General features: G+C 40.5%; 1 long non-coding RNA gene across 2 annotated transcripts in view; it reads left to right on the top strand.

The window, feature by feature from the left end:
• LOC123377868 overlaps positions 1-25,461 on the top strand; it is a 161,691-nt gene that overhangs the window by 112,871 nt on the left and 23,359 nt on the right. Inside the window, exons 1-4 of one of the 2 annotated variants that reach the window (XR_006582371.1) lie at positions 6,687-6,805; positions 18,399-18,479; positions 18,789-18,828; positions 20,064-20,270. This is a non-coding gene — a long non-coding RNA (uncharacterized LOC123377868). Of the gene's footprint in view, positions 1-6,686; positions 6,806-18,398; positions 18,480-18,788; positions 18,829-20,063; positions 20,271-25,461 lie in introns of those variants that run through there. The other variant, XR_006582370.1, reaches the window with a different exon arrangement.

Below are 25,461 nucleotides of genomic sequence, written 5' to 3'. Positions count from 1 at the left end.
AGGCCCCATTCTTCCTATCATAGCTGTGAAGTATAACATTATCCTCAAGTTTGGACATATTTAATAGACCCTTCATCGTTTTTCTTCCCATATTTCTTGCCATTCCTTCTCAAGTTCTCTCTTAACCAAACGTTTGAAGTCCAGTGTACTCAAAGGGGTCTTTATTTCAACTTCCTCGTTTATCAAGGCACTCTTTGCTGCTTTATCTGCATTTCATTGCCAGGTGTCCTAACATGTGCTGGAATCACCTAATTATTATTAAGAACAATGTTTCATTGACTAAATAATTCCTTCTTTCTGAGGCTCCCTTTCTGATTGCCCTTGAACTGGATAATGAGTCAGCTAGGATAGCAGTTGTAGTTGGTCGTACAGCCCTTATCCTTGTCAGTGCCAACAGTATCCCCATCAAATCAACCATCATAATGGCCACAAAATTGGATAGCCTCATAGATCTCTTAATTCCAAATTCAGGGATACAAAAGGCAGTTCCTGCTCTACCTGTGTTACCATCTTTAGATGTGTCTGTATAGATTTGGCAATGCCACAATGCATAAACTTGTATATTTTATTAATCATATTTGAAGGCCCTGCTCTTCTCTTTGTGCTATCATATAAATCCAAATCCACAACTGAGCCATTTGCTTTAGTTTAGCTACAGCTTGATTTCCCATGACTAAAGTTTTTAATCTTTTCCAGTCCTTCCTTTTCACTCAAGTTTTTTACTCACCTTTTGACCCTGTTAGCTTGTGGGAGTTTGTGGCGTCCAATTGTATCTTGTCGACTTAATTCTGAACAATCCTCTTATGTTTAGTACTCTTCTCTTCACTATTTCCATTAATCTTAGCCCAAAAGGTTAAATCTAACAATTTCACCCTTAAATGTATAGGCATATCTCTGGTAGCTACCGGTATCGTACACAATGGTGTCATAATACTTGCACCACATGAGATTTGCAGAGCTTGGACTTTGATCAGCTCTAATTTTTAAATGTTGCTTTAGAAGCTGAACTGAAGACTTAGGATCCATAATCTATAAGTGAGCTTATTAGCGTCCTGTACAGCATCATCAACACCCCAATTGTTAAGCACATTCATCCTAGCTTTACATTTAGTCTTGATGTTATCTATATGATCCTTCCAAGTTCATTTGTTATTGAAAATAACTCATAAGAATTTAAAATTTCGAGCTACCTGAATTTTCTCTGAATAGAGAGATAAGTGGCGCGGGGCGAAGGACTTACTGGCCACCTCTTCCAGCAGCAGCGGTGAACCGCGGCCAGTGGGATCCGCAATCGGCCGGACTTGCGGACAGGGCAGGTAAACAAACTGGTCTGGCTCACCAGGGGCTTTCCCTGCACAAGTGGTGACACTGCTGTATGCTGAAATTTTCCTTCCGTACATCATCTTTATATTCTACCCATCCATTTAGGAAGGAGCCCACAATATTCCTCTGCAAACATTCTTTTTTCTTCATAAAATTCTTTGATTTGTTTCACTACTAGCTTTATGGAAATCTTTTGCCAATGCATCTGCTTTTCCTAAGCACTTTCAACATTATCATTTACTACGCGACCAAGTATAACATTTGCTTTTACTCCATATCTTTTAACTTGTTTATATATTGCTGAAAGCTTGGAATCTTTGTTCATTTTCCCACAATACTTTCTCTAACTCTCTTTCTTTGCCTTTTTAATAAGTCTTTGTGCTACCGCTTTATATCTTTTTCAGTTCATTAAGTCCTTTGTATTCATTGCACTTTTTGCTTGTTTGTATGCCTTTTTTCTTGCTTTAATTGCTCCTTTACAATCTTCATTCCACCAGGGAACAGATTTCTGTATTTTTGGCAATTCAATATCTTACATATAGCTGGGTTGGCTTCTGCGACAACTCCCTTTATTATATTATCATGAAATTCCTCTAAATAACCACTTATCCGCTGGTACTTAGATACATGTCACACTTATTCTTAAAGAGTCCCCAGTTTGCTTTTTAGAGATTCCTTTGGTATTTTCAATATTACCTTGGTTTTGATATGTAATTAGCACAAGGAAGTGATCACTTCCCATTCCATCTTCTTTATAGATGCATTTACTTCCAATAGTGCTTGTTGCAGTTCCCAGATCTAAACATGAAAAGCTTCTATCCACCAAATTAAACCTAGTAGGTGCTCCAGTAGTTAGCAGTACCAGGATGTGTATGTCCATGAACTGTTCCAGGCATTCGCCATTACAATCTTGCTTTCCCATAGTTCATTATGGCTATTAAAGTCTCCACAAATAACATCCAGGTCTTTGATACCTTATCTAACTCTTCCAGTTCTAGATTGTCTATTTTTTTACATGGTTATATATGTTATAGATTCATATAACCGTGTTATTATTCTGCAAAGGAATCTCAGGAGGTTTATACTCAAAACTTAAGTTCTGTACATCTATTTTGCTGTACCTAAAACCTTCATTATAACCTCCTTTCTCCTATTGTTATTTCTCTGTTGTATCTGATTACATCACATCCTGGAAATCTAAACATAAGTTTTCTTACCAAAGCCCCCTTTTGTTCTGCCCTTCTTGCCTTTATTATCACTGCTCAGCCCCTCCCCATCTGGCCTTCATCTCTTAATTAAGCCAAATTATAGTAGCTTTGCACTGAAGGTTGCAGCAAAGGTAGCCCCATATAGCAAAGACTGCTTTATACTGAAGGACGTACTTTATCTATTTGTTTTAAAAAAATTATTCCAAATGGTATCGATCACATCATTCCTTGTTTCTTAATATATCCACTTCAAACTCCTACCCTTAGTTAATTTGAATTAACTTTCCTGGATGTCCCCGTGCATAGGCGCCGACTCTGTGGGTGCTCTGGGGCTGGAGCACCCACGGGGAAAAATTCGTGGGTGCTCTGCACCCACCGGCAGCCAAGCTCCCCTCCTTGCCCTGCCCTGCCCCACCTCCCCCTTTCTCCTCCTCCTCCGCCTCCTCCCCTGAGTGTGCTGTGTGCCTGCTCCTCCGCCTATCTCCCAGCGCTTGCCACCACCAAACAGCTGTAGCAAGCTCTAGGGGGGAGGAGCAGGAACGTGGTGCGCTCAGAGGAAGAGGCGGGGCAGGGATTTGGGGTAGGAGTCGAATAGGGACAGGGAGGGGGCGGAGTTGGGGCTGGCCCTTTGGGGAAGGTGTTGGAATGGGGGCAGGCGGCACGGGGTAGGGGTGGAGTTGGGGCGGGTTTGCGGGTAGAAGGTGGTTGAGCATCTACAGGCGCCAGTAGAAGTCGGCGCCTATGTCCCCATGTAGACAAGCCTTCTGAAATGATTGAAACAAAACATTTTGATTTAACCTGAACAGAGATTCTTTTTTCAGTTTGTTCATACACATTTTCAAGAGTTCAACTCTTTGTAATTCTATAGCGCTACTGTTATGTTCTATCATGCACCATGTCCTGTGTCTGTTAGAGATTGGTATGAATTCAGTCTGGATCAGGTTGAGATGAAACCCCTGGTTGGGGGAAGCACACAGAAGATAGGGAGAGTGGAACTATTCAGACCCTTTCCCATGCTGAGAACCAGTCAGGTCAGCACCAAGAACTAACTCCCACGTAAAACAGTGTCAGGATTAATTTTCCTTCCTCTTTCTCTGTTATTTCTCCCACTACCTAGCAGTTTTTATAGTATCCTTTGAAGAATCAAATGCTGGATGAACCAGTAGCCTGACCCAGTACAGAACAGTTTCCCGCCATCTCAGCATTAGATATTATTCTCAGTACTTGTGATTTCTTTCACTAGTGTTTATAACATGTAGCTGTCTCTCTCTTCCCAATGCCAAACACTTTTTAATGCTAAACTAAAATGACATCACACATCTGTTAGCTAGAGTATTGTCATCAAAATCCTGTGCTGGTATCCAGTTTGATTTTAACAATATGCCAGAATAATAGGCAAGAACTGAAAGTGTTGGGAAGCATTATTACTATTATGAAACAAACTGGAAAAAACTTAGGGCTATATTTGGATCCAAGCTCCCCCTGAGTTGGTCCATTTCCACGTTCCCCAAACGTGGTTTGTGCCTATCTATCACTCCCTGGCCAGAATGCTTTTGTGCAATGGTCAATCCAGGCGGGTAGATAAGGAGACTGATGTAATTAAGCAGAGAGAAATGCTAGTTGGTGTGAAATTCATACTGCAGTTTAAGCTGGCTCAATACTCCAATCCTCATTTATGTTAAATACTGGTTAAGAAGCTTTTGTGCATTTCTCAAGTCCATGATCACCAGGAAGATTGACTAATTCCACCCATGTGTTTTGGGCAGTCCAATTGCTACTGTTAGCTTATAATACTGAAAGCTGGATGTGTAAAATGTGCATTAGATAGTATTTTGCAGTCATTTAATGATGATTTTCTCCTCTATCATCTAATTCTATGGTCAGAGATGGGAATGGAAGAAGAATCCTAGAACAATTAAGAGATGTTGGGACCAGGAGTCCAAAATCAGAATAGGATTTTTGCTTTCTCTTCCACTTTATAAAGTATAGTCCAGAAAGCACGACATCCCTCAAATTGACCACAGAAAAATAAATTAATAACTTACTATTGCAGCTCTCTTCCTATTTTGTACCTTACATATAATTGGACATTACTTATAGGCTTCTAGAATTCAAAAATACATTGTGGAGTGAAATGCAGGCCATCGATGGTATCTCAGCAAAGATAACTAATGAGAAGAGAAAATTGGGCAAATTAAATCCACTCTCATAACAATGAATGGGATAAGAATGGAAAACACCTAAACCATTTAAAAGAAAAAAAGTGAAGACTGCAAGTGTGTCGTCTTTCCTACAGAGAAACTGGGGTTGGACTCTCACACAAATGTGTTTTGTTTCTAAGGGTAGGTTTACACTTACCTGCCGGGTCGACGCGTAGAGTTCGACTTCTTGGAGTTCGAACTATCGCGTCTAATCTAGACGCGATAGTTCGAACTCCGAATGCGCTCCCATCGACTCCAGAACTCCACCACCACGAACGGCAGTGGCGGAGTCGACGGGGGAGCCGCGGACTTCGATCCCGCGGCGTCTGGACGGGTGAGTAGTTCGAATTAAGGTAGTTCGAGTTCAGCTACGCTATTCGCGTAGCTGAACTTGCGTACCTTAGTTCGACACCCCCCCCCAGTGTAGACCAGGCCGTTCGCGGTGGTGGAGTTCTGGAGTCGACGGGAGCGCATTCAGAGTTCGAACTATCGCGTCTAGATTAGACGCGATAGTTCGAACTCCGAGAAGTCGAACGCTACGCATCGACCCGGCAGGTAAGTGTAAACCTACCCTAAGCAACATAGGTCAGCTGCTGTAAATGCTACACCAAGTTAATGGGGGTGTGGAGGAGCCGTTGATGCATCAGGCCCTATGTTGGTAAAGGACCATTCTTTCTTCTTTCATGTACTGTGCCTGCGGGGACACTTCTTCTAAGAGAATGCATAACTGGAGGCACTTCTTCTGAAAACTCACATCAGTAGAGAGTTCCTGCTCTGAAGAATTTATCTCCCTAGGTGGACTTTTTCACTGGGAAGGTATTCATCTTGTTAACTTAAAACGATCCCTTTTAAAAAAAAAACCACAAGAAGAGGTGCGCTAGCTGGGTGGTTAGGTTTTCTGCTGTAAAATATTCATTAGATCTCTCTTGGGTTCCTATATTTAAAAGTTTCCTGCTGGTGCGACCAATTCTACCATTTAAATATGTGAAATATCTTCTCCTGCTTTCCTTCTAATATTCCCTGTCTTCCTTGTCAATACAGAGCAAGACATAAACTGCTCTAAAGAGCTATTTTGTCCTAATATTCCTTTTGTTTTGAAGTCAGCCTGTATGGTACTCACAGCAGGATTGGGCCCTGGGAATCCTTGGGGCCTAATTCTGCACTCCCTGCATATCCCATGGACTCCCTGACTTCCCTGGGAGTTTATGGTGAGAAAGAAATGAACAATTAGGTGCTAAAAAAGAGAACGTGATACTGCGATGGTAAAGGATAAAACTCCAATTAGTCATGCTCAAAGGCTGGGGGATGGCTAATTAACGAATTGCCTCGTGGCCAGAAAAGGCAGAGCTAGGCCTTCTGAGTAGACTGAGGGAGCTCAGTTGTGGAGGGAAGGCCTAAGAGAGGAGGTAGGGAGTTCCTGCCCCTTGTGGGAAAGTTCTGGGGTGGGCAGACTGAGGAAGGCCCCAGGGATAGAACTGGTTCCCTAGATCTTACCCCATTTTTTCCAGGGGAAGACTGTGGGGAAGGCAGGACCGTTCTACAGAGAAAAGGCTTCTGTTGGAGGAAGGTCTGATGTAGGGTTGGCAAGTAGAGAAGGTTTCAGTAGCCTTCAGAGCAGAAGAATTATTCACTTCTGTTTGGACATTTTCTTGGACTTGTTTATCATATCCTGGAAAAAGGATTTAATGTAGGTGACTTGCCTGAAGGGCTGAGGCATGGAAGACCTGGTGCTAGAGGCAGGCAGTTTCAGGGGTGCTGGAGCCAAAGATAGTGGCAGCATCACCCCTCCCACCCCCCGCACTGCGCTGCTAATGCAAGGGGTGCTCCATGGGTGCACTGCTACAAAAATCAGAAGCAAGTACAGCTGGCCTATGAAAAATTTTAAGTCCCTGTTTTGTTCATGTAAGGTTTGTTGTCTGTCCTTGTGTCTCTGGTTTTTGTTTTTTGTTTCAGGTGAAATTAGGTTTTATTCTTTGAAGAAGCAGATAAATGGAAAAGGCTGAAATAATCAAAGTGAGCCCAATAGCATCCTTAATGAAGACCTAAAATAAGTGGCAGTTCCAAGAATTTCACGTGAGTGGTACTTACAGACAGCAAGGCACTTACAGAGTGTCAGAGTGCCTCAGAAAGAATGAGGTTGCTAAGGGAAACTGGAAGTAAATAAGTTAAACAGATTTGAAGACTGCATTTTGTAAATGAAAAGCAGTGCATGATTTTTACTGATTTATGCAAAGGAAAAAAACAAACCAACAATAAAGATGAGTTAAAGGGACACGATGGGGGAAAAATGGATGGAAGCAGAACAAAATAAGTGACATTAACAATAAAATAATCAAAACATATGTGTTGTTGAGACAGAAATCAACACTCAATGTACTGAGTGAAAGCAGAGAGGAATTAAGCAGTAAGATGACCAAGAAAAATAAGGGATGTGTGATGTTGGCAGACCAGGTGGCAGGTCACATCATGGTCACAATGTCTCAAGTGAACATTGAAATATAACTGAAATCTGTCCGGCTCACCTATGGAGTAATATTGATAGGATACATATTAGAAGTATAAGAAAGTGTTTGGATTCTATCAAATGCGTGTGAGTTGCTGCTTGCATTAATCTCACTTGCATTAGCTGTATTCCATATTGTAATGTAATATCTGAGCACGTATAGTATGAGCCTCTGTGACTGTATGAATCACCATACAGGAGAGAGAGGTTAATTACTGTGACAAGCTGCTCTTCTACAGAAATTGTTATGCACCCCCTGAAAGAGGACACCCATTGATACCAGGCAGGCTATATGGTTGGATCTTACAACTGGAAAGTCCCTACATCTGAATTGAGGAATTGTCCACAAAAGGACTAAAGACTCTTACCGTTGTTTTCATCTGCTCCCTGTGAAGATGAGTCATGCAAGTGGGGTGTAGTCAGCTGAGCTTGCTGCTGGGAACACAAGGCTGGAGCAAAACAAAAACCCCAAACAAAAGGAACTAGGCTTCTCTATGTTGCTAGAACTCTGGGTGACAAGGAGCTTCCTAGGCATAAGTAAGGGATCCCAGGCCATTTATCCTGGGTTAACCCTAAAGGACAAATAGAGCTTGCTGGTTATAGATGCCTTTATTACCTTTTAAAAACCTAAGACTAACTCATTTGTGGGTGTCTGTATTCACTTGCTTTAACTTTGTAACACTCTAGTTTCCTTTTCCTATTTAATAAATCTTCATATAATTTATTATAGAATTAGCCACAAGCATTATCCTTGGTGTGAAATCTGAGAAGGACTGAGTGACTGGTCCTTTGGGATTAGGAGTAAACTGAATATTGCTGTGTCTTACGGGTCATTTATCACAGAGGACAGACTGGAGCATCCAAGTGAACTGTCTCACTCCATTTAAGGCTGTTAATGTGCCTGAGGAGCTTGCACTTGGAGCAGTTAGTTGATGAAATCTAAGTTTAGAACTCACGACTAGTTTTCGTGCCCTGGTTTTTGGAGAATCTGCCTGAAGTTGGTACTTGCACTTGTGCCACCGTTAGGAGCATCACAGGAGGGATTAGAGATAGTAAAGAATAGATGAAAGATTGTAGAAAATAGGCAAAAGTGAAGCCACAATAAGAATTAAAACTAAAGGCAAATACAAGGCTACCGGCCACAATTAAAAGGAAACACGAATGAGGTTTAAAACAAATGAATACATGGAAAATAAAATGAAATGTGATATATTTAATCACAAATCAATACTTTCTTTTAAGGAAAGATAGTAATTTACACACCAGTGTGACAGGGAATATAAATCCCACAGTGGGGGAAGGGGTTAAGGAGCTGCTTTGGGCTGAAAAGCCCCACCCTATTGCACCTGCAAATCATGATAGCACTGAAGGAGGAGTTGAGAGAGAACCCCACTCAAATGGGGGCAATCTAGGGAAGGGAACAGACTGAGCTGCTTCAGCCCCAAAGAGAGGTCTGAGAGCCTGCAGAGCCCTTCAGAAGGAGAGTGCGGATTCCCTGGGCTACCAGGGGTGAGAAGATTGAGCTCCATGAATTTTTAAGTGGATGCTCCCAGGTCCCTTAGGAGTAAGAGATGCCCAGGTCCATGAGGGAGCTGCTGACAGATTTTTCTTTTCCTTTCTTTAGTTTAACCTTCTTTGCTATTTTGTTGTTTCACCTGAGACCAAGATGGGATGAGGCCTCAGCCGGGGGGTTGAACGTTGCCTGTCTAAAAAGCTACCCCCTGCAACATCCTGTGGGGTGGGGATAATTGGACTCGCATGTGTGCGCTCAGCATGTAGCTCCTCAAGGTGGTGCTCTACCATGGATAGTTTTGTGACACTCAGATAACTATATTTTTATGATGCTTGACATTTCATAGGCATAGATCAAATCATATGTCATGAGAAACCTAAACCAAAAATAGTCTTTTTCTTTTCTTTTGTTTTGCCTCCCTATATTTTGTCATTTTATTAACCAAGGCCAGAATCTGAAATTTTCTTGGTAATTGGTAACTTTTATTCTGCCCACCATCATTGTCTGTAAATGAGGGGTGTGTGTGTGTGTGTGGTTTTTTTTTTTGGAGCAGTGGGGGGGAGTAATGAGCAGACATAAATATCTACGAGTCAGATAAATGATGCTGTATTCCCTCATTCCAGAGACACTCTTACAATGAAGGATGTAATCGAATTCTGTTGCCCTGGTGATTGCTAGTTCAAGTCTGGATTACAGCAGGTCTACATTCTTTACTTTTTTTTAAACTTTCAGAAATGTGCATCAGTATTCAGAATTGAAAGATATAGACACATGCTACAAAATAAATAAAACCAGGTTAAGATAGCACCAGATTCCAATTTAAGAAAATAACATAAATTACAGTGAATACAAACATGTTATGCTATAGTAAATTCAGAATAGTCCTGAAATTATGAAGGTGCTCTCGATTTCCAGAATTTAGTAGATGGTAAATGACATTTAAAGGGGCCCTGTAAAGGCTGACGGCCCATAAATATGACCAGCTCCCCATAATATCCAGCTTACCATATTTAGAAATGGAGACACTCATCATTACTGGTCATTTTTAACGTCTGATACCTTCTAGGGTGCCTGATTTTCTGTGAGTACATGATCAACACTTTCTGAAAATCAAGCCCTTTAAGGGATCTCAAATTGGGCACCTCAAACAGAGGCCCCCAAAGACTAATCACTCTTGAAAATGTAGATCACAAGACCTGATCTAAAGCCTCTTGAACCCAAAACTATCATCATCCCCACCAGAATAAGGAAAGGACTCTGGGGGGAAATACTGACCATCTTGTACTTTTCAGAGTCTGTGACATTTAGCGCAGTGGTTTGAGCATTGGCCTGCTAAACCCAGGGTTGTGAGTTCAATCCCTGAGGGGGCTATTTGGGGATTAGTCCTGCTTTCAGCAGGGGGTTGGACTAGATGATCTCCTGAGGTCCTCTATGTTTTAGCGTTTAGTCCAATATGAAATCTATTGGATTTGCACCCGTCATTTTGGAAACAGGAACTGTTTCAGCTATTCGGACATATTTTTGTGATGTGCTTGACATTTTGCAGATTGTGGATTTGAGGACTTGCAGGCTTGATAAATACCCATTTACTTTGTTTTTCTGGAACTTTTGCTGGGCTCTGGATTGACTGCCTGACAACCTGCCTGGTTGTTTGCATGGTCATACGATCTACACAAAGACTGGGGTCCAACTACAGGTAGCTGATTCAAAATACTAGGATATGTTGGTGTGTAGAATGGTGGTTTTTTGAAAAGCTCTGCTCATAATGCCTGTATTGTTTAGACTGTAAGCTCTTCGGGGCGGGAGGCGGGGGCAACTGCTTGTCTTGTTCAGATCTAGAGGGAGTGTCAGCTGCTAGCAAATGGTAAATACTATGAAATGTCAATATTATTAACAAAGCATGCAATAGTGTAGAAAAGCAGGCGAGACTCGACAGTTTCATCTCACACACCAACAGATTAAAATGTATATTAACAGGGTAGTTGGTACCGACCCCTTGAGTCTCCCTTCTCATTATAAAGGGTCCCTGTACTCTTTTCTTTCACTCTCACACCTCCAATTTATTTTTATTTATTTATTTATTTATTGGGCGGGGGGGACGTTTTGTGGCACAATGGAAAACCATGCTGGAAGAAAGTAAATTTTCCTCCAGGAATGCCATTCATTTTGTTATAGGAGTTGCAACTTCAAGGAATATGATTTTACCCTTTCCACCAACCGGTGCCTTTATGTCAACAAAAGGAAATGCCCGCTACTCTACGTTTGGACCTGCTGCCATTGAAAGAGAACTCCATTGTGTGCAGGACTGGGCATTTGTTCATCCTGAAATCAGATACATAAGTATTGGTTACCTTTGACTTTCCCTTGACTCTAGGAGACCCTTACCTATGCTCTTTTACGTCTTGTTCACTATGAAAGGTGGCATAATATGTAATAACATGCAGCCATATAATGTAGATGAGAATTTTAGTGCTAGATAAACTTAAATAGTTATTAATGGCTGTCCTATAGGAACCAAATGTGATGCATTCTATGAAATTGGTTTTGAACTCTTGAAGTATTTGCAGCTGGATTGGCACATAAAATAGTACTAAATGAAATCCATCCAGGTAATGCAAGCAGATCAGCTACCTCAGTGTGCTTAAACCTTAACCTGTTATACCCCAGCCCCAACCCCTCCATCTTCAACCCTTAGCAAATATTGCCAACTGTGCTGAATTATGGCACATTGTACAATTATTTTACGATGTATTTAACTGATGTTTATCCATCTAGGAGGAGAATGCTTTCTAATACATGCTACAGATGGAAGCATATTTAAGAAATATTTGAGTTACTGGTGCTCTACTGATAATGAGTGTGTTTCCTCTTACTGTGAAGAAGCAATTTTAAAGATACATCTCCCAAACTTCAGTGTTTCAAAATATATGAATATTAGTGACTATCTATGATGAACAAAGACCTTCAGTTACCGCCATCCATTCCTCCTGCATCGCTGCTCCCACCCCTACCCCAGTGATAAATATCAGACTCCTCTCCTTCAACAAAAATCCCTCTAACACATCTGGCCACTTGCAGTAGGAGTTAAATCACGCACAACCAACTTGTCCTTAAGTAGGATCTCAAACACTCGAGGAAGGCCAAGTTTGCTTCCTTCTCCTGTAAGACTCTTGCTGCCCTTTCAGATGTAAGTAAAACTCAAGCTAATTGTTCAAGCAAGGCTTACCATATTAAATAAAAATGCACAGGTGTGGAAAGCAGTCTTCTACTAGGAGTAGCAGCCTTCTTACAGGAGTGCCTTGAACATAAGCTTTGGAATACTAACTGTAGCTACTCCTGTGGGTTCTTGGGAGAACTCTGAATCCCTGCTTCCCACTTAGCAGGTGGATGTTGCCTCCTTTTGTTGGGAAGACTGGGGTGATGGACCATGAGCACTTTCTTTGGGTCACAAAGTGTCTGTGTAATATATTATACTTCTGTTCTGCTCCCTGCTCTCCCTCCTCCGAGTGGAACTGGATGCGAGTATCCAGCTCATCCTCTTATTTCATTTTGCTGCCTCACACCTTCATCAAGATAACTGTCTTGAGACACATTAATCAATAATACATAATTTTAAACTACCTGTAGAAAATCCATATTTAGATAATTGAGGCTTTGCTACCTAACCCCTGGAAATCCTGTAATCACGGTATTAACATGTTGTCTTTACAAAGCATAAGCCTTTTAATCCCTTCACTGCCCACCTACCATCTCAGCACCTGCACACACCAGCTGGCTCAAGCCAGTTTCATATCTGATGTTGCTTTTCACAAAATAAGAACTACTTGTTTCTTTTTCCTCTTCGCAGACCTCATAGGAATGGTATCTTGCTTGAATGCTTTAGTAGGTCAGTAACATGATGATTTCTGTGGATCTTTGTTTCAAATGGTATCTTTCCAGGACTGGAAATATGCAGTAAAGTGTCTTATAACTCAGGTTAATTGATTATAACCAGGGCCAAACAAGTATTAAATGGAAACATTGCTATCTAATGACTGCTGACCTCTATAAAATACAGTAGTGGTCCCAGTCTAGCTCCCAGCAAGTTGATGTCCTTACCGCATTCAAATGAAATTGGTAATAGTGGCAACTTCCTTGTTAATCCTAGCACAGAAGCTAAAGATACCAACATTATGGAGATTGGCTTACCCTTTTTCCTCCTCCATGCTTCCTCTACACCAGTGGTGGGGTCATGAGTGGAAATTTACTGCCATTGCTGAAGCTGTGCCTTCTCTGGCTTCAGTCTTTGGGACTGTCAATTTGATGTCTTGAATGAACATTAAATACTCCTTCAAAGTGGAATTTTCCAAGTTGCAGGAGGAAATATCACAATCAATTGGACTCATAAAAATGATGAAAACATGCCCTTCGTCTAGAATGGTTCTTTTATGTCTTGTCCTTTGTAACAGATCAAAACCAGACTTCAGTCTGCATTATATACTCGTGAGCCTCACTTGGATTATGAGCAAATGTTGTTGATAAATTCGCACGGACATGTTTGGACAGGGCTTATGCACTCTCAAACACTGTTTTCATGGGGACTGTGCACCTATATACTTGTCAGTGTGTATGTCCTACACTGGGAAGTATCCTCTATTATGTCTGACAGCCGACTGGATTTTATCCAACTGATGTAATCTTTGTACTCAAAACTTTTCTCTCTAATGGGGAAGTTTGCTGATTATCATGGAGAATAGGGAGTCCTGAGTTCTATGGCTTGATCCGCCATTGACTTGGGGGATTCTGGGCAAGTCATTTAGGCCAAAACTTTCAAGAGTGCCTGTGGTATCTTAATGATGAGCAGACCTGTGTTAAGAAACTCTTTATTATGCACAGGAATGATATATGGAAATGGGGTAAGAAAACTTTCTCTACTCTGTGTAGCTACAGACTGAGACAGCTGTGTCCTGGGCTTCTTTCACTAAGAGTGTCCCAGGAAACCAAAGACTGCATGAAGGGTGTACAGGTAGTGTGGCTTCTCTACAGTTCCTGGAGGATTTACTTTATAACACGGTGGTTTGGTGCCCAGTTTTACACATCTAAATTGGGCAACCAAAACTTGAATTTCCGAAATAAGGCCAATGGCCTTCACTTCTCTGTCTCAGTTTACTCATCTCTAAAATGGATACACTAATAAATACCTGTCAGGTGTTATGAGACTTATTTAATGCACTTGACATTATTGGATGCAAAGTATTAATATTAATAACTTCCAGGAGATAAATCATGTTCACCAGCCTCTGTTACTAAAATGTAACTTACTCTTATTGTATCATCCATCTTTGTCTTCAGACCTGATTCTGATATCTTCTTTTTACTAGTGTAACTCAGTTGACTCCAGTGGAACATCTAATTTGCACTTGTCTAAGTACTATCAGAATCAGGGTCTTTAAATTCACCAAGATTTTAAAAAAATAAAATAAAATAAATCTAATTTGACTCAGACCTGTGTAAATCTGGAGCAACCCTTTTGAACTCTGTGGAATTGCTCCAGATAGATGTCAGGAGTAAGATCTGAATTTGGCCTGAGATATTTATACTACTGCTATCTTTTATCTCTAATGTTCTGATTTAGAAAAAGGTTCCACATTAATGGAATCTCGTGCCGGTCCCAATCACTTTGCAGGAGTTGGGCCTAAAATTGTGCTTAGACTTCCAAGCCATGAAGTTCTGATCTAATCTTTCAGGAGAGAAGAGATTGGATCTTTACAGCACGTCCCTCAAAAAAATTCTAAATTCTGAAATACCCATTAGATTTTTGCAGGGTTCGGGAGTCCATAAATGTGCTATAAATTGTTGGATAACACCAGTATTTTTCTTACATTATCTTGATGACTATTAAGAAGTATATTCCTGGAAGGATACAGCTAATTCTGAATACATCTGAAATAAGAGGGAAATATTTAATTTCGATTCACTCAGAGCCGGCATAGGGAATTCTGTTGTCACATTCATTGTTTTATAGTAAAATCATTTTATTGTAATAACTGTCTAATAGCAGCATTTCTTTTCTAATACCAATTCCCTAACATTATGCTTAGTATTATAGGATAATTATTCTAATAGAAGCATCACTGATATAGACTAGGTGCAGTATTATCAAATCTATTTTGATTCTCTGTGATTATAAGTGTTCTTAATCTCACTTCTATTATAGAAAATGGTTAAAATAGGCTCTAGACGGCTTTCTTGCATATTTCTAGCTATAATGTTTCCTGCTAAAGCAGACGTATTAACTAGTGGAAAGAACTACGAGAGGAGTATAAACAAAATAAAATGACTAAATAATATACATGCCCCTTTTATTTTGTTTGTTGCAATTTATTCCTTGTTCCTGGGACATATCTGGTCATCAGGTTCCCAAATGAGAGCTGACATTTGAATTTGGTCTAGAATCACCACAGAGGTGTCCAGTTTGACCTGTCAGCCAACCACTTTGTAACTTTGAGTAGAATCAGGTGCTGTATGGCAGACAGCATCCAACTAGAACGTTTTGATCTTGTGTTTCAGGAGTTTTCTTCTATGAAACAAAGTGCTTGGGTAGCAGAACATGAATCACTTATCACAATGAGCTTGTGCTTGATGCTGGAATCAATTTATGCTTAGCTCTGAAATTATTACCCAGGGTAATAAACGATCCCTCCTTAAGAGCTGGGGTGGTACTCCAGTTTGTGGCTTTGTACCACGTAAACATGTCTTCTAGTTCTACAAAAGATAGATCATGCCAGATGAACCTGATCTCCTCCTTTGAGAAGATAACTGATTTTTATTTTTATTTTTTTAAGACAAAATAAATGCAGGAGATCTAAAATACTTTGATTTCAGTAAGGCATTGATAATTCCACATGGGAAATTATTAGTTAAATTGGAGAAGATGGGGATTAATATGAGTACTGAAAGATATAGAAGGAGTTGTTGCCCAGGTATCTGCCTGGTGGGTCTTGCCCAGATGCTCAGGGTATAAGTTCTAACCATACTGGGGGTTGGGAAGGAATTTTCCCCAGGTCAGATTGACAGAGACCCTTGGGTTTTTTTGCCTTCCTCTGCACTTTCAGGTTTAAACTAGAGTAAATGGTGAATTCTCTGTAATTTGAATTCTTCAAATCATCATTTGAGGACTTCAGTAACTCAGCTAGAATTTAGGGGCTTATTTCAGGAGTGGGTGGGCGAGGTTCTGTGGCCTGCAATGTGCAGGAAGTCAGACAAAATGATCACCATGGTCCCTTCTCACTTTAAAGTCTGAGTCTAGTGTGTCATAGAGTAGAATGTCTTCATTGAGCACTCGCCTTACCTTCCGCGGGAATTGTGTGCATGTGTAAAACTACTGCAGGATTAGACAGTAGTGGGAGTCAGCATATTGGAGGAAATAAGTTTCCGGCATCAGTCTGCAAATTTTCATACATGTGAGCAGTGAGATTGATGTCCATGTGCTTGCACACATAAGAGGATTATTCATGTGAGTAAAGATTAACAAACTCAAACACATGGATTATGAGACCTTTGGGACAGGGACGATGTCTTTATGTTAACTGCCGGGCACTTTTATGGCACTATATAAATAAATATTACTAATAACATTACATTGAGCATTCAGTCATTGGTAGTTTACCCTCACTAGAGGACTTGCTGGTTGTTACCTTTTGATAGAGTCCTACAAATGTGTCTCTGGTGGATAAAAGCTCACTCAGCAGTACACAGATTACCTTATCCTGCCCTATAGATGCTTCATTTATTACATAAATTATGCTTTAAGCAATGACATCAAGTTAAAAACAAAACAAGACCAAAACACCTCTTAAGAATGGTGTAACTGCTATAAAAGAATGAAGAATTGTACAGAATTGAATACAATTGGCTAATCAAGGCTATAATTTGTAGAACGATTCTTAGAAACAGACAAATGGAGGAATTTTCAGATAATTGAGCATCTTAATGTAATCCAGATTTTGAGATGAAGGATGGTCTTGTGATTATTGTAAGGTGCTGGGCTGGGGATCAGGTGTGATAGATTCATTTCTTGGTTCTGCCGCAGACTTCTTTGAGTGAGTCACTTAACCTCTTTGTGCACTCTTAGAAAGTTCTAGTAATATCCCTGTCTTCCTTTCTCCCACCCACCCTTTGTATTTGGGATCAGGCACTATCTTACTGTGCTTATGTAAAAGACCTAGCACGGTGGACTCCTGATCTCTGTTCAGGTCTCTGGGTGAACCCATAGTATAAATAATAATTTGAGGGATGGATTAAATGATTTGGCGATGTCCCTTTAATGAAGGAATCCTGACACTAACATTCAAAACATTTAAATGCTTCAGAGTAGAGAGGTTCTTAAATATCTGTTATCGCTTAATATAATTCAAATTCTTGTGAGTTTCAATTCATAATAGAATTTGTTTCAGATATTAGGAAAATGAAACTTTCTACTATGCATCCACTCGTAGTTTTGTTGTAATATAGCTAATGCTTTCCATTCTGTATTCTGCTCACTTTGTAGAGCTTGTAGCCACTTTCAAATTGCCTTAGACATCAATCATTTTGAATGTGGAATGCCCATTACATTCGGTGGGCATGCCAATTGGGAAATGATGGTCCGAACAGCTTTATTGCTATGGTGTGTTATGCAAGGCTCTTGAACAGCGCATCCATAGAGCTTGTCAATGAATATTAGAGCCATATCCTGCTTTTGCTAACTGCACATGCGACTCTTCTTGAATTCATTGGGGGTTTAACATGAACGGAGGGCAATGTGCAGCCTTAAATTCTGATCTGTACTGGGGCACTTAAGTCTTATAATCAGTTCATGATGTTTGTTGACTTTTCTGCTAATGACGTTGCTGTACTGCAGGCAGCGATAAACAGAATCAGCCATCAGGATGCATTAACTCAAACTTTTCATGTTCTGATGCTCTGTGTGCTTCTTGGGATTGACTCAGCATTTAAATTAAACTTTAAAACTCAAACCATTTAAAATAAAATTGAAGAACTGCTACACTTGTTTGCTCTAGTTTATAAGGCCATATGAATCATGCTGTTAAGTTTTCTATTTGGGCTGCTGGCACTAGGTGGCTTTCATGTTTAAAGAATACTTTGAAACCTTGAAAGTCTTCCTTGTTGTATGTCCTGATATTTTGGTGACAAAATGAAAACAGGACGAGTGAAAGAAAGCTACATTGTGTTTTTGCTGGACTGTTATTTAGACCTGCGCTGCAATTATATGTTTGTATAATTTCAATTATTAAGAGAGAGTGGGAAAGAGATCTAAGCACTACTGCTCAAAGGTTTTTCTATACTGAGAGCCAGACTAGAAAGCTGTTTTAAATTCTGAGATACTGAAGGGACTAAGTGCTTCTCTCTGGAGTAACAGGAAGAAAAGCCATTTCAAATTGCTGATGATGTTTCTTCTGAGGAGAAGCCACTTGTCCTAATATTGATCTTGGAAATGTGCAAAAGCGTATTAGGTATCCTGAAGCAGGCCAAATAGTCTAAATTTATACACAGCAAATACCAGGGGAGAGATTTAACACTAGTTACTGTGAACCACAAATGTGTGTGATAGTCTCCTAACAGATTGTTAATGTACATTAACAAACTGGATCAACTTCTTCTGATTCTAGGCTGGGAGTTTGGAAAACCAGAAACAAGACAATCTCCAAAGTATCTACTTCAGGCTTTATAAAAGACTTCTCCCGCAGCAGGTCAGGATTTTGGTACTTTGCTTAGTGATAGCACAATACAGATGTCTAATCCATTCTGAGTGTTTAATAAAGCTGTTAACTCTTTAAATTGATATTGAACCATAGTATATTAAATCAAGTCTATCAGAAATCTGAAGCACAAGAAGTAAATGCAATAGAATAAGATTAGAGTAGGCAGAAAAAATCCTGAAGAAACCCCAGAACAGAGTATTCGGGGCAGCTGTTTTTTTTACAAACCAAGAAAGTTAGTGATTTTTGTGATTAATTTCAAAATGTGGGCCTTAATTTTTTGTTTGTTTGTTTTTTTAGATGAAAGCTTAAACTCTACAGAAACTGAAGGGACAACCAGGTAAGTTGTTGAACAGTGCACCACCAATCACCAGAATTAATCTGACCTCTGTTTATCTTATATTTGGGACTTCAAATTGCTCTCCCTAACAGTCAACATCAAGCCATCCTATCCTCCACTGTAGGTGACCCATTGTAATGACATCACAGCATCCTTATACATGGCACCCACTGACACAATAGAGAGCCACATTTTCACTCTTACTTTAATTGGGCCTTAAAAGTCAGTTAAATATCCAAGGATCACATTCCTGGACACAATCAATGACTTCAGTTACTTATGAATCCAGGTTACACTAATTGTGCTTACATTTAAAGTCCCACAAATATAAAGCCCCCCAGAATCCAGATATACTCTAAAATGTGTGGAATGAACTCCGGAAGACACTTCCTACCAAAGCTATGTGAGAGCTGAGCATAGAATGGCTGATGGACTATCAGGGACTACTCAAAGGCTATTTAAAGACCTCCTGTTTTACTTCAGTTGCCTAGATCATTTCTAATGAACCCAAAAAAGCAGAAGGATTTTGAATTAATCTGTAAAGGAGTCATCTGTGTGTTTGTATACAATTGGTAATTGTCACCAAAGCCAGAGATACCTGAGGACACATGGGCATAGATGGGAATAAATTAGACAACAAACAGATTCAAAATTCCTTGATTGAGTTGAGGTAATTAGTTATAAAATTGTAAGAAATCCATGACCTTCCACATTCATACTTTCAGGGAACATCTTCAACAGCTATAATCAATTGCAAGCTTGATTCAGGATGTGTTTTCTATCGTTAGACTGGTTAATAAATGTGAGAATCCCATCAGCCCTGACTCTTTGTATACGAGCCCCTGAAATCTCATTGCTGTCTAATCACATTTTGCATGTTTTAGAGTGAGATTGTCAGTGTCAGACACGGCAATATAAATTATGTAGCTTTCTATGCTTCTAATCACCCATTATTTAGTTGTTAAATTAAAAGCTTACAAGGTTATATTGTGAGTTTAAAGTGTTAATTTGGCCAGTGTGACTAGAAAATTGAAGGCCTTTGATTTTGTTCAAATGAGGTATCTTTGGGCCAGTGAACAATGGCTTATAAAAAGCAGTGTCTATCTTGGGTGTTCGGAGAAGTAAATAAGAAAATAATCTGAATTCTATCCCAGTCCACAGCACATTACACAAAGGTGGCTCTGGCCTTCTCCATTAGAAATTGAAATAAACAATCAATCTCTTGATGTTTTTAGCATACAAAGGAGGGATGCTGCTGTTCCAAGATATAATGGCTGGAATTTATCAATAACATGACCGGGGTAACAAGTTGGTAAGAAGATGGATGCAAGTGGATGTTTGGCACAGCAAGGGAAGGAGGGGATGTGAGGAAACCAGGGGCTGAGTCCCCTCATTCTCAGAGTGGATCTGCATCAACCAGGGCCTTGGCTATTGACCTAGAGGTAATGATCTTTAAGGCACCATATGTCAGCTGAACATATCCATGGCATATCTTGCATCAGCCAGAACACAGCAGAGGTTCTGACCCTCAGTGTACATGATTTAATAGACTTATTTGTATTGTCATGACTACCAAAAGGGTTAGGAAAATCTGGACTTGTGCAATGTGTTATTATTGGGGGAGAAATATAAAATGCAAGCAGATGCTTAGTATCCTATTTTTTTCTGCACTTATTAACAATCCCCAGATAGCTTGAGCAGTAAGGAATAATGAAAAGCAGCAGCAATGCTTACTGATCAAAGACCTCCAGAAACCAACTGTGTTCAACACTCAGTCAGTAAAAGGCCTCTCTGCCCTACAAACGTGACTTGAGTCAAGAGACCAAATTTCAGTTGTCCCTGCCTGGTTGCAATATTCACTGTCTGAATGGTGCCTTTTAAGTCAGGTTAGAGACTTGGATATGCCTGGTTGCAGAACACAGTTAAAACATAGGCCAGATTTACAATGCAAACTTATATCAGTATAACTCTGCCACTCAGGGGTGTGAAAAATCCACACCCCAAGCAACAGAGTTATACCAACCTAACCCTGGGAGTAGATATCGTTATGTTGATGGGCGAGCTTCTCCCATCGACATAGCTACTACTTCTCAGGGAAGAGGATTAACTACACCAATGGGAAAGTCGGTGTAGTGGTGATACAGCATGTCGCTCCAGTATCGTACGTGAAGACAAGCCCATAGTTAGGAACTGCTTGAATCATGTGATAATAGGATTACAGGTCAACCATATAATAACCAGGGACCCCCTAACTCAGTGTTATTTGTAGCAGAGAGGAGCTCTTCATTTTCTGCTTCTCTCTGAAACGTTTTCCTACATGCTATATATGTTTACCACTCCTGTAACCCATTAAAATACTGTTGTAAGCAACTGGGTGGTCAGTCAGGGTCACCTTATGCAGATAATCAAAACTACCTTTTTTCTGGGCGCTGGTGAATCTCACTTGCGGCTCCAAATGGACCTTGTTTTTCATTGTTGTATTTCAAAGGAACCTCTGCCTTTGAAATGAGACCCAAATACACATCTGGCCTTTTCTCCACTGGTATGTGGATGTCTGGGAGCAATATCTTGAGGACACTGTTCCTCTGTGCCTCAGCCTCATGTTGGAGCTTCATTTTAGTTTTCCTTTCCTTCACATTTATCCTTCTATGTGGATGGACGTGTGTGCCACAGCACTGCTTGTACTATTGCTTTCCCTTCCCTTATCGGATGTTAGACTGCGTACCTTGTGACAAGCTATTAAAGACTTTCCTTCCTAAATTAAATTAGCAGAACAAGCTATTAATAAGGAATCTGTGACTGCTTTTTGCTTAAAAAAATGTTGAGTTAGATGAGTCGTTAGATTGATTTAACATGCAGAGGTGATTTTAATTCTTAAAATTCTATTATGACTTTGAAATGTGGAGGTCTTCACGTTTCCTATTGACCTCCAGGTTACCTATTGCCAGCATTTTCAGCAGGTAGGAACTTGTCAGTTTGGCTTTTTCTGTAATGGCTCTGTCAAATTAAGAGAAATACAAGATACGAAGTGACAAGGTGTCATAAACATGCAGCTAAAGGTAGCATAAAATCCCTCCTTTACCTGTAAAGGGTTAAGAAGCTTGAATAACCTGGCTGGCACCTGACCAAAAAGACCAATAAGGGGAGAAGATGCTTTCAAATCTGTGTGGGAAGGTTTTTGTTTTGTGCTCTTTGGGACAGGGAGGAACTAGGGCAGGGAAAATACATCTTCTAAAGCCAGACCTGAACTAAGGATCTAAGATTACAAATTGTAAGTAGCAGGAAGGAAATGCATTAGATTATCTTTTGTTTTGGCTTGTGAATTTTCCCTAGGCTAAGAAGGAGGTTTATTCCTTTTTTTTTTGTTGGTTTGTTTTTTTGTAACTTTAACGTTTTTCCGAGAGGGGAATTCTCTGTGCTTTGAATCTGATTACCCTGTGAAATTACCTTCCATCCTGATTTTACATCATTTCTCTGCCATGATACCAACAGAAAATGTGAGAATAGTTTAGCTGCTGGAGAGCTACGCCCACTGCTTATCATGCTGAGCAGAATCATCATCCTGTTTCCTTGTGCTTCTCCAGTCTGTTTGTTGTATTGTCCTGTTGCCTCTTGTCTTATACTTAGATTGAAAACCCTTTGGGACAGGGCCCATCTCTGTAATATATGTACAGTGCCAAACACAATGGGGCAGTATCTCCTAGGTCAGTGTTTCTCAAAGCCGGTCCGCCGCTTGTTCAGGGAAAGACCCTGGCAGGACGGGCCAGTTTGTTTACCTGCCGCGTATGCAGGTTCGGCCGATTGTGGCTCCCACTGGCCGCAGTTCGCCACTCCAGGCCAATGGGGGCTGCGGAAAGTGGCGGCCAGTACATCCCTCGGCCCATGCCACTTCCCGCAGCCCCCATTGGCCTGGAGCAGTGAACCGCGGCCAGTGGGAGCCGCCATCGGCCAAACCTGCGTATGCGGCAGGTAAACAAACCGGCCCGGCCCACCAGTGGCTTTCCCTGAACAAGCGGCGGACCAGCTTTGAGAACCACTGCCACAATACAGATAATAAATTCTATGGCATGGGTCAAAAAGAGTATATAAATCTAAAGTTTATAATGTCTTAAATTCGATAGAATGTTTCGATAAAGGACCACTATAATTTTCCCCATGACCTGATCCCTGGAGATAAATGGTAGTACCATAAACACCATAAGCACCCTGTTTTCCTGAATTGAAGCTAGAGGTTGAGAGATTCCAGCCAGGAAAGAGTCAAGAAAACACTGTAGCTAAAAGTAGGAAATGGAAACTTGCTCTTAATAACCCCTAAATCAATAGCCTATTTGTCAACACCCCCCGTTTTAATTCATGATGTCAGAAAGTAATGTGCATCCCTGAAGTGATATTTTCTAATGGATACATACATTGTCTGCCAGAGTTGTTCAGATGTTGCATTGGGAGATTGTATCTCAGTGATGTCTTGGCACAATGTGAAGATAACTTATTTTTCTTCATTTCAGATACAAGGGTATTTTCATTTGTGGAGTGGGTTGCTCTGTTTATGTGTTAGAATGACACAGCCACTTCAAAAACAGGGAATGTATTCTGCATTAGGTGGAATTTTCATTTTAATGGGAGGGGAACCAGCACAAGCCATAAACTTCATTGGCCAAAATATTGTCCCTAAATGAGGAATTACTGTACGGCTAACCATCTGAAATACACTTAAGTTCTCAAATTATCCATTTCTTATCTGTATCTGTAGAAGCCAAATATTTGATGTAAATGGATTCACATTCACAAATAATTTATTGCTCAGATTGTCTGACCTATGTTATCTGCTTTTTGTATGGGCATTGTCCATTTGACTGGAAATGCTCTTATCTGAGCTGATAAGTACTTTCCAAGCTGAAAAATAAATATATAGCTTTAAAATTTAATTATTCTACATGTTCTGCCACATAGTCAACTAAAGGTACCAACATTTAAACTGGCATTAAGATAACACAGGGACAATAATGAAAATTTAAAGTGATCACATTTACTTTCAGCGCACAAAGATGTTATCTATTCAGATAACAGCTGAAAATAAATGACAAAGAAGAACATTGTGAACAGGACAGTTGTCTTTGCTATTCATGCACTATCTAAATAACCAGTAAACTGTTTGTCATTTAAGAGTTACGTAAAGGTGAGAGATATGCCAAAGATAATACAATTCTGCACCATAATAATTTCACAAGATGGAACAATACAGACTGTAGCGAAAATAACTTTTTGTATTTAATAAACTAGCCCAGTTCAGTACAAGCATGTTATTTGAGTTAGGTGAGAATGTTAAAGATAACAGTCTAAATTCAATCTCGGTGCAAATATATTGCATTAAATAGATTTAACACCAGAGATGGATTTGACTAGTACACTTAACAGGAGGAAAAGGAATATATTTTTGTGGTAGCATCTACCAATACTGTCTGACTTGGGTGGGAAGCAATGTTCCAAGATGGGGCTGGGGCTGGTTCCTTGATTTTGAGTAGACTTTTTTTCAGACTCACATAAAACAGAGGTGTCAAAGACATATTTATCGCCCAGTCCATCTCCTTGAAAATACAGGTTTTCCACTACAGTACGTATTTTTAAATTTTCCCTATTCTTAAAGGTATCACTAGATGAGGCCCCTACCACGTCAGTTGGGAGATTGGTCCATGACCTAACAGACCTCACAGCTAAGATGACACACTTCATCTCATTTACCCTCAACCCCCAAGAAAGAGAGAGTTAGAAATTTTGTCTAAATTGACATGTTCCCACAGAAAATTTCAGTTTTGATTAAGTGGCATTTTCTGGTGGAAAATGTTTGCTGTCCCCAATGCACAGAAACCCCTGCACAGCCCTGAAGCAATCTCAGTATCCCTTACTCACCATTTCCTGTCTCCTGTTGTGTTATGTGTGGTCTTATTTGGTATGGGAAAAGAATGCTAAAGTGAACTCCTCACTGAAAACTCCTTCAGTGTGTGGGAATTACTGTTTGGATGAGATAATTAACAATGCTACCCTGTTAAATGTTGCCATTTTTGCCTTCAAGAAGTGACCTTGACTGCTGGACTGCCCAGATCTACCACAGCACAGAGACTACAGAATCTGAGGAAAAAGCCTCGAAAAACCAGGGAAGACATGCTGAAAACAGTTATTGCTCACTGTGCTCGAGAGAGTAAACAGCTGCAGGAGTGGAGAGAAAGGGAAAGCAGGATCCGCCAGAGGGACAGCAGGATCCGCCGGAGAAACGCTGTGGCAAAGAGGAAAAGCACAGACCAGCTGCTAGGCTTCCTGGCGCGCCAAGCGGACTCTCTCCAGGCACTCGTAACTATGCAGGCAGAGCAGTCCCGTGCTGCCCCACAGCCCCCCCGTCCCAAATTTTATTCGCTTCTGCCCCAATGTTAGCTCCAAACCCCCTTCCCCAGCATCCAGGTTCTTACCTCCACCAGCTGCCTCCAACACCTGTACGTTCACCAACCAGCCCTGAGAACTACGACCCTTACCCTCTGCACTCAACCCATCACCATGCAGTATATGCACCCTGAAGTGCAGCAGCCATTGCACAGCACTGCAGACAGGACATATGCAAACTTGTGACTGTACAGTTCACCC

Source organism: Mauremys mutica, chromosome 9 (genome assembly GCF_020497125.1).
Source record: "Mauremys mutica isolate MM-2020 ecotype Southern chromosome 9, ASM2049712v1, whole genome shotgun sequence".
NCBI classification, from domain to species: Eukaryota; Metazoa; Chordata; order Testudines; family Geoemydidae; genus Mauremys; species Mauremys mutica.
This window is presented reverse-complemented; position numbering and strand designations above follow the sequence as displayed.